Source organism: Miscanthus floridulus, chromosome 8 (assembly GCF_019320115.1).
Source record: "Miscanthus floridulus cultivar M001 chromosome 8, ASM1932011v1, whole genome shotgun sequence".
Lineage (NCBI taxonomy): Eukaryota > Viridiplantae > Streptophyta > Magnoliopsida > Poales > Poaceae > Miscanthus > Miscanthus floridulus.
Genome location: NC_089587.1, coordinates 197,856,768 through 197,869,401, shown reverse-complemented (window position 1 = coordinate 197,869,401; position 12,634 = coordinate 197,856,768). Strand labels below are relative to the sequence as shown.

Below are 12,634 nucleotides of genomic sequence, written 5' to 3'. Positions count from 1 at the left end.
TGGACACATGCATGGAGTATTAAATGTAGATAAAAAAAATAACTAATTATACAGTTTGATTGTAAATTACGAGACGAATCTTTTAAGCCTAGTTAGGCCATGATTGGATAATAATTATCAAATACAAACGAAAGTGCTACAGTGCCAGATACTGATTTCTAACGGCGATCTAAACAAGGCCTATGATATCTTTTTTCTCTGAATTTCAGAATCCGGATTCCGGAGGACTCGAAGGGATCAACATGGGGCCTTGACCTTTAGCTAGCTGTGTCACTCTCCAACCGCACTCTTCCCCGGTTTCCGTCAATAGCCGGAAAACGTCCACGGACCCAAATCCCCCAATTCCACGAACACAAATATCCAGCCCGAAAAGCAACTAAGCCCGTGTTTAGTTCGCAAAATTTAGATTTTGGGGTTACTATAGTATCTTCGTTTTTATTTGGCAAATAGTATTCAAACATTGACTAATTAGGCTTAAAACGTTCGTCTCGCAATTTCCCACCAAACTGTGTAATTAGTTTTTCTTTTCGTCTATATTTAATGCTCCATACACGGATCACAAACATTCGATGTGACAGATACTGTAGCAACTTTTTAGATTTTGGGTCCAACTAAACGAGGGCTAATTTTTCCGTGTTCTTCTCCCCTCTAACGCTCCCCACCGAAAGCACAAGCAGCACACCAGCAACGGGAAAGAAAGAGGTACCCACGCGAGCACGCGCCGAAGAGGCCATGCAGGACGGCGGCGAGGTGCTGTTCCTGGACGGCCTCGGGGAGGTCGCCGTCACCGTCGGCCGCAACGGCTCTCTGTACAGCCCCTCCACCCGGTATGCGCCCCAGCCCCGTGATGCCATCCATGTCCCTTCGCTCTTTTGGGATCGCTCAAGGCTGGCTTCAGATCCTACGGGTTTAAACCTCCTTGTGACGCTTGATTGAAAGGGTTTTGTGCGTGCTTGAGTCAAAGTGTGACAGGGCCGGTGATTTGTTGATTTGGGTGTTCGATCGAAGAGCTGAGAAGATGGATAGGAAGGCGGTGAGAAGATGAGTATGGTTGCAATTGCAAAATGCAGCCCCACCACTTTGAACTTATGGGGTGCTTGATTCACTATACTTGTACAAAATTGGGAGAGGATTCACGAAAAGAGTGGATGGAAACTGTGAGATTGCACAATGCACAGGATCACCGTCTTGGGCAGTCTAAGTATCCGTATAATAACCTACCAGAAGAGGCCGTTTTAGGTGTTTGTGATGTGGAGTGCTTTGTTGGCTGAAAGCCTGAAAAAGACATCCTTTTGCAAGAGAAGAAAACATGCAAATCCTAGTTAAGTACTCCAAACTAGAAACACAATCCTCCTCTGTGCCTGTGAAGGTTAGCCTCATGAATGCTTTTAAGGGAGTGCCCTTGGCATATGTGTGTGAATATACAGTACTAAGTTCACTTGGTCAGCACCATTGCATAGATCACCAAGTGGAAAAATAACACCACTGATACGATATGTGCCACCAGGCCTCAGCCTCACATAAAATCCTCACACGGGAAGCAATTGATTGATTTTTATGCTTGTTACGGTAGAATATTCTCTTCTTTTACATGCATTTAAATCAGTCACAGCAGAAGGAGCTATGCCAGTTTTTGGTGTTGCCCTCAATTTTCACTTTTTAGTTCCAAATGATAAGTGCCAGCAGGAGGTTCCAATATTCCTCTTTCTATGTACCCATGTAATTGTGCTCATGTTGCCATTTTTTTTTCAGGAACTGGCCTCTTCATGTTGGTCATCCATTACACTGCAGCCTAAATTAGACAGCAAAATCAAGTTTTCAGATGTTTATGCCATAGAGATGCTTGATAAGGGTCCTATCTGTGGGCCTTGGTATACAAGGACTGCTATTCAAGGCAAGAAAAATATCGAGGTTATGGCATTCCTTCTGGTTATTATACACTTAATTCTCTCCAAGATACATCAAACGATTCTGCCAACCAATATTAGATAGGTTGTTCCATCCTGTTTCTTTGTGTAGCTACTAGCTTTCTCCCAAGTCTCATATGCTATTTGAACAAACTTGATATACTCCTTTGTCACTAACATTATACTAATCTGCTGATCATAACTCCCTTTATTGATGAATCAAATGAAAGTTTTCAAATGGTGTTCATAATTTTTGCAAATATTGCACAAAAAACTTAATATTCACTCGACAGATTATGTACTCGCGGATTCCATGTTCTGAGATGCAAGTAGAAATAGGAAAACTGCTTCCTATTTTTTGACGGGAAAACAGCAGGGGTACTGCAATAAGTAATAATATATAAAAAGAAGGGAAAAGTAAACTGTACAAGTCTTGTAAAAGCAAAACAGGAACTGAAGAGAGGGAGCCTGACTTACAAGCAAAGCTGAGACTGAAACTAAAAGAACTATCTATGTCTGAACCTCACACTATATGTATCCTAACAAATCTTATGCTCATGCAGATGCACCGGTTTGTCGTACATGGGATTACCAGAAGAAGGAAACACCCTTCTCCATGGGTACCTTGTGAATATATTTTTGGTCACAAAGACTTGAAGATCTGCAAAGATTGGTTTGAGCGTCTCGTCTTGTGCATAAACAATGAAGGCGTTAGACCAAAGAACTTAATGGTAGATATGATGCATTTCTTTTCTTCTCCTCTTGACCACCGTAGCACTTCAGCAGACATGCTATGGATAGTTGATATTTCTTCTTCTCATTATTTGTCTGCTATTGAGATAACTCGTCAACACGTTATAGGTATTTGTTCATCCATTATGTGGAAAAGGTAGAGGGGTCAGGAACTGGGAAACAGTGTCTGCGTTATTTGTTAGAGCAAAAATAAAAACAAAGGTAAACTTTATTTCTTATGATTTTGTGATATCAGAATTGCTTGCCCATTTATGAATAACTCCAGTGGTCTGACTTAGTTTCACCCCTAATGTTGGTTTCAGGTGATAGTGACAGAGAGAGCAGGGCATGCATATGACACACTATCATCATTATCAGATATAGAACTGAAGGCGTTTGATGGTGTTGTTGCAGTGGTAGGACAATCAAATTCCAATTCTGTTCACTGTACTTTTTATCACCTTATATTTTCTCAAATTATCGGGCAAGTTTTATAATGATGATGCCTAGTCATCATGAACAATTTATTTTGTGTAGGAGGAACAGAATTAGTGGAATAGTCCATTGTATTGCTGAGCCTCGTGAGCGGATTATATAGGAGTACATTGCTTAGGGGGCAAGAAGCCTCCCTAGAGATAAGGCAAGCCGGGATTACACAATCCTAATCTACCATATTTGGTCAGGAAACTGATAGGAAATTTAAGTGTCAAATGCATGTCACCTTAATAAACTAGAACTAGCTAGCATCCATGTGAGCATAAATATACCACCTTCTTGATAAACTAGAACTAGGTAGCATCCATGTGAGCATAAAATGTGCACTAATCTTTTGCTGGCTTTTTTGACCTTCTGTAAAACCATTAGTAGTTAACACACTTTTAGCTAGTCACACAGGAATAGTTGGTGAATATTTCACTCGATTTCACTTCCTGCATATTGTCAAGTTTTTGTATACAAGTTTGAAAGCCTTTCACTGTGTTCTGTTAAGAGGAAAACAAGGTTACATTAAACCGAAAAGAGAAACTCCTGTTGTTACTCATAATGTTTTCAAGCTTTGCATTTCTAGGGTGGTGACGGTCTATTTAATGAAATTCTGAATGGGATACTTAGCTCGAGGCACAAGGTTTCTTATCCCCCAACTCCTGAGGGGTTTGGATATGTTGGAAGCAATGATAACTGTGAAGAACAGACAAGAAATTGGATAAACTCTAGTATACCCACACCAGATTCTGGGAATGCCATATTTCCAGGGAATTCAAGTAAATGTGATGACCAAGAACCTCTTCTTTCAACTTCACATCCTACAGGACTAGAGATACCATCATCAAGTATGCTCGTGTTTACATATTGTGCATGTCTTATGGGAAGTTCTCGTGTAAGTATTTCATGGTTTCTTTTTGCAGATTCTACTAAAGAACCATGCATTGGAGGTTAGTGAATAATTCTTACTTGGTGATCCTACTTATTATATCTTAAAACTCCTGAGGTTCACTGATTAAAATAGAGAGCTTCTGTTTCGTATTCAACTTCATGCTTCTGCAGATCAGGATAACTTAGTTGCCTTCCCAAATGACTGGTTTAGGCTTGGCATAATTCCTTCTGGCTCAACTGATGCTATTGTTCTCAGGTAGTGTTTAAGATACTCATCAGTAGATCTCGCCTCATTATTTTGATCGCTGTTTATTGCTGCGGTCCTATCCCACTCAGTTTGTATTTTGAGTATTCAGTTTTGTGTACCCCATGGTAGGTATTCCATGTGAGATTATCATTTTCAACACCGTACAAATTCCACTATTACTATCTCTGTAGTGCAGCAAAAACATGAGCCATGGTGATTGGTAAACTTGCCAAAGTACCACTGGGCTGCTCTTTCAAAACATAGTTTAGTGTTCATTTAATTCCCGTAACCCATGCAAATTGTAACCTTTTTTTTTCAATAAAAGTGTGGATCCCACTACATAATTTGGACTCATCAATTCCTGTTTTTTGCTGTCGGTTAACGCTCATTGGTCTTTGCAGCACAACTGGGGAGAGAGATCCTGTGACCTCTGCTCTGCTTATTATTCTCGGCAGAAAGGTATCACTTGATATAGCTCAAGTAGTCAGATGGAAAAGTAGCCCAACAGCTGAGGTCTTGCCTACTGTACGCTATGCTGCTTCATTTGCAGGGTATGCTACTGCCTGTATGAGACAGTACAGTTTCATGGTGCAAATAACTCTGCACGATTTTGCTTTTTGCTGATGCATCCCTGAAAACAAGGAATTATCCTGTGCTTATATTAATTCGAGTGTGATAATTTGATGAGTTTGATTACTGGTCCTTGGTCAGCTACTTCTTAAACAAGCTTTCATATGCATCCTGCATAAGTCTTTGCCATAATAACCCAAAACAAAGGAAAATAATTCGGCCTTCACTCTCTGTTTTGGGAGGGGGGCTACAGTGTGTTTAGCCTTGTTTTCTGTCTTTAATAAAAACTGATATCTGCGAATTCCTCTACTGTACATTAGGTCATCTTCTGCATAGTTGCTGATAGCCACTTTACTTTGCTTGTAGATATGGCTTTTATGGAGAAGTTATCAGGGAGAGCGAAAAGTACCGGTGGATGGGTCCTGCACGTTATGACTTTTCTGGAACAATGGTCTTTCTGAAGCATAGGTGAGTAATGGTTACGTACTATTGTAGCACGCTGTTGACAACATAACAATCTCTGGTCATTTTCAGGTCATACGAGGCAAAGGTTGCTTTTCTTGAGATTCCATACACTCATTCACTTACAGCATCAGCAGAGGATGATATAACTGGAGCACAACCACTACAATCTCATTGGAAGAAACCTCGCAAAGTAATCTGCAGAACAAATTGCTTTGTATGCAAAGAGGCTTCAACATCTCGACAAAATTCAGAAGATGTTTCAGAGAACTCCAGAACATTATGCGAGAACCAGAAGTGGGTCTGGTCTGAAGGACGTTTCCTCAGCGTTGGTGCAGCTATCATTTCATGTCGTAATGAAAGAGCCCCTGATGGCCTGGTAGCTGACGCACACCTTTCGGATGGGTTTCTTCATCTTCTGCTCATAAGAGACTGCCCTCTTCCCCTTTACTTGTGGTGAGCGAAATGTTGCTGTCTTGCTGAGCCCATGATCCAATGTCTTCTAGACTCCCAGTTACTTTTGATTGGAAATCTGTTTCTCAGGAAAAGATGAAAACAATCACAAACTAATTTCCTGAGAAACTGTTTAAATGAATTTGACTTGGAAACCTTTTTAAAAAACAGGCTAAAATATAGTTTAGTTTCTGAACTCGCTTTAAATTTCAGAAACTAATGCAAATTGGATTTATTCCTGCAGTTCTCTATTTGCAAATCCGTTACCTAATAATGACCTAATCGGCCTCGCGCCAAGTAAAGTCAAGTAGCTTTCTTAGGAAAAACAAGCAGTTTCGCTATTCTTCTTTATTGTATTTGTTGGCAAATTGTTCTGTACGTTTTGTTCACCTTTACATGGAGTATATTTTTTGTCTACAGGCATCTAACACAATTTACCAAGAAGGGTTTGGATCCTCTGAGCTTCAAATTTGTTGAGCATCACAAGGTAGATATACCTTTTGTCCTGTTTAATCTCTTGTGGACTTGTGGTTGAATTTAATAGAGCTTTCCTATCTGCAGACACCAGCATTTACCTTTATCTCATCACATGATGAAAGTGTCTGGAACTTGGATGGAGAGATGTTTCAGGCGAGCGAGGTATCTGTCCAAGCTTGCCGGGGCCTTGTCAACCTCTTTGCTTCGGGGCCAGAGGTGTAGTAATGCTACTCGCAAGTTCCTTTTTGCATGAATGAAAGGAGATATGCCAAGAGTTCATATTTTTATCTAGGAGAGAGAGGTCCGTATTTAGACTTGTATGTTGTACACTCTTAACTCTTCTTTGTATTTTAGTACAGACCTAGAATACTTTGTTGATAGATATACTGTAAGCTACCCATTTGTGCCATAGAATAGAGGAACAAAAAGTTTTGACTGAATTAATGAAGTAAAAGGTTCTTCTTCCTTTTCTTTTTTCTGAGAAAAATTAATGAATCGAAGGGTATCCACATGTTTGAACAATTTCCAGTAATCCAGTTAGAAATACCCTGCCATGGATCATGAATGATTTTGCGTATGATATTCTCAAGAGAGAAACTTTTGAAGGCCATCGTGCCTCGGAAATGCATAGTCTGTCTCATGAGCTCTTATTCTCTGTTCGTGGGAAACCGGCTTACTTGGGCATACCTCAGTTTCATCACTTCGGATTATAACTTCTGTTTATGATTTTACTTTCACTACAAATCAAATACAAAGTAGCGTGCTGGCCACATTTTTGCCTATACCCCCTCTGCCCTGAAATCTACTGGATTTTTGGTTAGTCAAACCATTCTAAGTTTAACCAAAATTATAGAAAAGAACAACTATATTTGTGATATCAAATTAGTTTCATTAGATAAATGAAATGGATTTTTATAATTCACCTCCTGAATACGGTAGATGTTACTACTCTTCTATACAAATTTGTTAGGATGGTTTGACCTAGGACAGCTGAAAATCTATTATATCTCAGGATTGAGGAAATAAGTTAGACGGATGTGACAGGGGAGAGCCAGGCAAATAACTTGCGTTTTGTTGGAAGTCTGGAAGGCCAAATATGAGTGGAATCCGAGTCAATCACGACAGAGTGATGCAGAACTAGTGACTGAGATGCGCCCTGCGCATTATATAAGACTAATGTGTGAAAAGACATATATGTATGTTTGTTTGTAGCAAGAACTACGGTAACGAAGAGGAGATATGGCGTGTTGTTATACAGATAGGTAGGTTGCTATCCATGGAAAGGAACATTGATAGGTAGCCAACATTGTCGAGGAACCCTTTTATGGAGTAGTGTGGTAATTTTGTCTAATATTTTTTCTACGCAGGTTCAGATCTGCTGTTTCTTGTATCACTTTTTCTGTGTTGTGTTGAACATGTGGTGCTTTGCTTCCAATGGCCTGCATGTATTATGAGTGAGACAGATTAGAAACGTAGAGGATTTAGTGCGTTACTTAGTGGATTTAGTTGAAGTCGGATGTTAGGTTCAGAGCCGTTTTTATCTTAGTAGCATATGTATGGGGTATATGCAAGGTGTGTTGCAGCTGCAAGTAGCTAAGCTATCAGAGCTTTGTACAGAACAAAATTATTTTGGGTCATTGGTAATGGGAATTTACTCTGAAATGAATTTAATAGGCTTATGTTTGAAGGAAAGAAAAGTATAATAATGTGAACTGTAATTATAGTACATTGTTGGTGAAAAACTATTTATTAGAAATGTATGCAACAGGAATATACATGGAAATCAATCTGATATTTTTTTCAAATAAAGTAAATGATAATGATGTATTAACAAGTTCTTGTTGGAAAGAGGTTATTGATAAGAAATGTATGTAGTGTACCTGAATTTCTGTTTGTTGTCTTTAAGCTTTTCTTGTGCTTAGGAGCAGTTTGGTCAAAAGGAAAGAATTAAGTTAAGTGTAGCACTATATTCTATCCGGACTAAGATCAAGCTTTTATATATATAAGAAGGAAGCTGGTGGAGGAAATATAACTATAGTGAGGAATCTATTTGAAACTTTTCGCCTCGAATAGAGAGTATTTGTTTCTGTACCATTTTCATCGTCTTGAAGAAGATGATTGTTTGCCAAATGGTTGAAATAGTATACTTAAGCCGTCGTTTGTCCACGTAGCGTCCTCTGCTGCGAGGAGGTTGAATATCTTAGTTTAAGACGGCAATGATAAAGCTTTAATTTTTTTCGGGTGCATCACTTAGGGGCGTTTGCACCCTTTTATTTGGAGGAATTGGAATCTACTTAATAAATTAGGTTATTTGGTTTAGAATTTGATATTTCACAACTTTTCCAAGTTCATATATAAGCCTATCTCAAATTCATAGGATGTGGAATGGAATTTGATTCCGTAGATCACCATGATATGTTTTTACTCTCCAATTTGTAGCACGGTCTTCAACTCGTTTGCTATAGTAGAAATGCAACAAAGAAGTATCTCTCTTGTATGGCTAACAATAATATACAAATATATTATATATATAACCATATTAGCTTAATTATTAGAATGAATTCAATTCTAAGGATTAAATTCTAAGGTGTTTAAGCCTTTTAGGTAATGTAAATATGTAATATGACTCTGTTCAGGTTAGCAGTGATGTGAGATGTGAGATGTTCAAAATCTTCGATCGGAGAGATAGGGTGAACTCATAGTAGGTGTGTGGGCCTCGTTCGGCTTACCTTATAATCCGTACTATTCAGCTTATTTTTTCGGTCGGAACAGTGTTTTTCTCTCACAACAATTTAGCCAGAACAATTTTTTCAACCAATTTAGCCAAGTTTCAGCAAACCGAACGGGGCCGTGACTGCGCCAAATTATCCATCTTTTTTTTTTTGCGATGCTAAGACCATGCACCTTTTGAGATGCTATAATATGTACTTGACTGACTATTATGGCAAAATTACTAACACGTCCGATTCACTCTAACAGCTTTTTCGTGACTTAGGAAAAATGGAAAACATTTCAAAGTGAAAAATGGAAAACATTTCAAAGTCTTTGCAAGTTCTTTACCTATCAACTGTAGGAGAATTGTTTTATCAATTGTAATGGTTTGTAATGGTTTTGCAACGTTGATCTGTTCAAGTGACAGGGAGGGGCATTATGCATCAGCCTACGCTGTGTTTTTTACTTTAGGGAAATCAATATGGGCACAAACACTTGCCTTCTCACCATGTGAGACAATGAGGTAAACCCAAATAATAGAAGCATAAAACAAACATGGTATGAGTAATAAGCAACAAATATTGCAATAATGGAGCTTCACTTGAGTAAACTAACTTATCGGAAGTCATGTGCCTTTCGACGCACGACTGAATTCCTTGTGAACACATAAAAGAGAGAGATTAGCACAACAATATCTAGAAGGATGTGAACACAAAGAAAGAGATTAGCACATCAATATCTAGAAGGATATTTTAGACTTCTAGCCACCAACATTAAAAAAAAAAAGAATAGTACTATGAGGTTCTAGAGAAACTAAGGGACTGTTTGGTAATGATTCAGATTCTCATAGAAACGTTTTAAATCTAGATTTTCATGAGAAACGTTTCAGATGGTGAATCAGAATCACTAGACTATTTGGCTGCAGAATCAGAATCACTACGAAACCATGTTTTCACCGATTCATGTTCGAAGGCAGAAACATCTGAATCACTTGGAACCGTTTATGCTAGAAACATTTCATCTATGTGATGTTTGGCACAGATTCTTGGGTTCCAGACAAGAATCCAAATCGTTTTAGTTGTCCAATCGGTCCCTAAGATGCACCATGTGAAATTTCTTTAACCTAGGATATTTTAGAATTGGACCATCATAAACTAAATGGAGGTGTATATATAAGGATCTAGATAAATGAAGAGGTACCATGTAAATTTTCTTTAACCTCTTTGCTTCTAATTTCTTTTGTCAACTATGATTAACTGTTATCATATAAGGAAGAGAACACTTAGCACAGTGGTAGTGCTTTGGCATAGTTAATTGGTAACCTCAACGCTGTTACTGCCTCTAACATTGCATCTACTACAGCGCTGTTATTGTAACTAAAAAAGTGATGAGTAAAAAGAGTTTGCTATCTATTAAATCTAGCAACTGTTTTTAGGAAAATCCTGTATATTTTTATGCTGAATTTAATTAATACGAAGTTAGTCATGTCATAGTACTTCTTTGCATTCATTAAATTTAAAACATAGTGACAGTACACCCCTCTTATCTAAGAGCAGCTTTAGTATTGAGTTGAGATTAAACCATGGCAAAAGAAATCGAACACAACATTGTGGACATCGACCGTAACTGTCAGATGCAAAATCGGACTCCAAACTTGAGTCGAACTTATAGGGAATTAAAATTTTTGCTCATCAACGCAACCAAGGCCTAGCGATGCAACGTCACAGCAAGAGAGAGAATATTATCGGTGTTTCGAACAAACACCAACTAGTAAATTTATATTTATTACGCGTTAGGCTCGGATGGTGTACTAAATGACACAAGGCTTATACTGGTTCGAGCAGAATGTCTCTACGTCCAGTTTGCTGCTGCTCGTGTTATTAGTACCGAAAAAAGGTTCGTAGTAGGGGATACAAATGGTCGAGAGAGGGACAGGTCCCAAGTCTCTGATGAAAAGGTCGAAAGGATGCTAAGAGCTCAGTTGCTGCTTAGCTGTGTATTGTGTGTGGAATTGATCCGTCCCTTAGTGGGGTGCCCTGCCCTCCCTTTTATAGACCAAGGGAGGAGCAGGTGTTACATATGGGAGAAAAGAGGAAAAAAAACCAAAGGTAGAGAATGTCCTTCGAAGGTGCCTGGGTCTTTCTTTCCCCTGAGTCTGTTGTCATGGCAGACCACGCCAGGGATAGCATGCTTCGCTGATCCTGATAGGGCCGGGCTCTAGCTTCGTTTCAGCGAGTGGTCACGTCCCATCCTCCCCCAGCGGACGGTGCGGTGTGTCAGGGTGCCGAGCCATGACTCTACGGGGAGTAGACGGGGAAGTGACTATACGCATGTTACTGTTGATGACGTGAGTCCTCTCTTGGACGGTAGTGGTTGTCGTATGCCTGTGTTAGTATCCGCGCCCGAGGGCTAATGGCGACGCCTACAATACTGCAGGACAAAAGCCGGCGCCTACAACACTGTTCGGGCTCTGTCAGGTCGGAAAGGGCTTAAAGCGCCCGTCCTGACGGTACCTTCCTGCAGGCGTGTAAGGCATGGTCCTCGGTACTGCGGTTAACTCGAACGTCCTGTCGTGCCTACCCTCAGACGTCGGGCGAGGCGGAGCCAACCCTTAGCTATCGGGCGAGGCGGAGCCTGCCCTCAGATGTCGGGCGAGGCGGAGCCAGCCCTCAGCCGTCGGGCGAGGCGGAGCCAATCTTCGGTCCTCTGGGCAAGAAGTGTAGCTGCGTTCTTGTCTGTTTGGGAGCATCAACATTTGATGGTTATTAGTTCCACCTCATTAGGTACCCAGTATTAGGTCCCCGACAAATATCTTTTTATTGTTTCAAAGGTAATATAGGTTGATGCACACACTACTACTTGCCGAACTCTGTTTCCATTTGTTTCTCGTCAACAGCATGGTTCGAAGTCACGCTGTGAACGTCCTAAGCGCAATCTACGAATATTTTTAAACGAGGTAGCTAATAGATCAGTAATAGGCTCACTAACAATTAGCTGCCTGAAACTCAAACAGGCCCTGAGACTCAGAGATCCAATGACCCATGATGTGGAGTGATGGAGAATGATGCTCAGGGCGTGTTTAGTTCCGAAAATTTTTGGCTTTTGGCTACTGTAGTACTTTCGTTTTTATTTGATAAAAATTGTCCAATTATGGACTATTTAGGCTTAAAAGATTCGTCTCACGATTTCTCGGCTAACTGTGTAATTAGTTTTTTTTTCGTCTACATTTAGTACTCCATGCATGTGCCGCAAGATTCGATGTGACAGTTACTATACAAAAATTTTTAGTTTTTGGGTGGAACTAAACGGGGCCTCACTAACAATTAGCTACCTGAAACTCAAACAGGCCCTGAGACTCAGAGATCCAATGACCCATGATGTGGAGTGATGAAGAATGATGGCGCCTCTGCAAGCGGAGAATCATTGCCACCGGTACGTGGAATTGTGGATGTCTGCTGGAGCAAGACAAAGCGGCCGGCGTGGCGGTCAGACACTGAGACTGCGGTTGTCGGTGCCTTGGTCAGGTGTGTGTGTTTTGCCAAACGAATCGGCGGGGCGGGACCCTGCTCGCGTCGTGTCTTGTGTCGCTTTGTTCCACTGCAAGTCTGCGTCTTTCTTTCTTTGGCTATGTTTAGTTCGGCTGAATTTGGCGCCGTCGAATTTTCTTCAGCGCACTGTAGTGTATTGTAGCATTTCGTTTTTA

General features: G+C 40.2%; 1 pseudogene; it reads left to right on the top strand.

The window, feature by feature from the left end:
* Positions 1 to 628: 628 nt before the first annotated feature.
* On the top strand, positions 629 to 6,684 carry LOC136477878 (ceramide kinase-like; annotated as a pseudogene).
* The last annotated feature ends 5,950 nt before the right edge of the window (positions 6,685 to 12,634 follow it).